This window comes from Gadus macrocephalus, chromosome 17 (assembly GCF_031168955.1).
Source record: "Gadus macrocephalus chromosome 17, ASM3116895v1".
In the NCBI taxonomy this organism is placed as follows: Eukaryota; Metazoa; Chordata; class Actinopteri; order Gadiformes; family Gadidae; genus Gadus; species Gadus macrocephalus.
In genome coordinates this window covers 6,117,401-6,119,034 of record NC_082398.1, presented here as the reverse complement: position 1 = coordinate 6,119,034, position 1,634 = coordinate 6,117,401, and positions in this window count along the sequence as shown.

Genomic DNA, 1,634 nt, shown 5'->3' with positions numbered 1-1,634 from the left:
ACCGCTCATATTAAACACTTCCTTTGACGACAAGCCAGCCCTGCCCACCCACCCTCTCGGCCCCACCCCTCCACACCCACCCCCCCTGAGCAGCTGTGCATGTCCCTGGCACGCCGGTGGACTGAGGGAGCGCTCCTCTCTGACAGCGCCGTCTTGGTGTGCGTAAAGAGAGACCAGATCGAAGAGGGACTGCCACTGGAACCCACCCACGTGTGGGGAGCCTACCTCGTCGCCGCTCAGGAGATCACTGCCGTGGCGATCAACCCCCCCCCCCCCCCCCCCCCCCCCCCCCTCTAATTCCCCCCATCACACCTGCACTGATTCATCTGTACGTCTTCATCTCATTTCCTCCCCTGCTGCAGGTGTTTAAATGATCTTTCTCTCTATCTCCATCTCTCGCTTCCTCTGCTTTTTCTCTGTTCCCCTCTGTTCTCTTCCCTGTTTTATTTTTACGTGTCTGGAAATAATTCATTATATGTAACCTGTGAGTCCTTTCATCATCGCAGATGGGTTTAATTCTCCTCCTTTGAACGAGGCAGAAATTACAGCTGGATGAGAAAGAAAAATACAAAACTGATTGCTTTAAAACGCTCAGATTTGGTCTTTAATGGGACTGGCTGATTGTGAGCTGCTTTGAATTTGCAGGGGAAAAAAGCACATGGAAAAAAAAAAGGACCATGTCACTAATGCCTTTGAGAATATAGAGGAGTCAGCCATAATCAGATGATTCACTAGCGGAGTTTGTTTAAACATGACAAACTAAAACAGGAGAGTTAGAAACAATGAACAACGGTGTCATCTTCCCCTGTTCACGTAAATAAGGTGCATAACAGAACTTACTATTACATTTTTTAAACGGTCTATACTGTGGGGAAAAGGACACTTTGAGTCCTGGAGAAGCACAGTCAACCATAAAGTCTCACAAAGGAAGGATCTGCAGCCACAGCTGCAGCAGATGTGTACGAGCTAAACACTCTCTCCTTGTGGTCCCTATAGGGAATACGCAGCTGTCAGATGAACAAACACGTATCAAAACAAACTCATGTCGGGCGTTGTCTACCCGATGGGATTCGTACCGTTCATAACCGACCGTTTTCTTCCGGTTTGAAATTGTCTTTTTTTCATTATGACTTTTTCTTTATGTATATATATATATATATATATATATACAAATATATTTGGTTTCATATCTTTCGAAACTAATTGTAGCTTTCAGTTTTGTTAAGTTGACAGCCAAAATAAAACCGATGTTAAAGAAAAATTGCCTCTTTCTCGAATTAAATGTCACAGAGCATTAACCGCTGGCATATATATAGGCTACAGTAGTTAAATCACACATAGCACCCACGGGCCCAGGGTAATGACAAGGACATTACTCTCAGACGACAGGATCACAGGTCACTCGCTGGCAAAACACCCGATTAGCACAGACACCTAAAAACGACCCTTCTCTCCACCCTCCTAAAAGTCGTGCTGTCTCTTTCTTTAACCACACTTTGGTGAAAACAAGGCTTTCATATATATGGGGTCACCGGGGCCAGCGTGTGCATCCTCGTCCAGATGGTGGGGTTTGGGTTGTGATAGCTCAGCGCTTTATTGCTCAACAACAGTCCAATGAGGAAGGAATGGGTTCC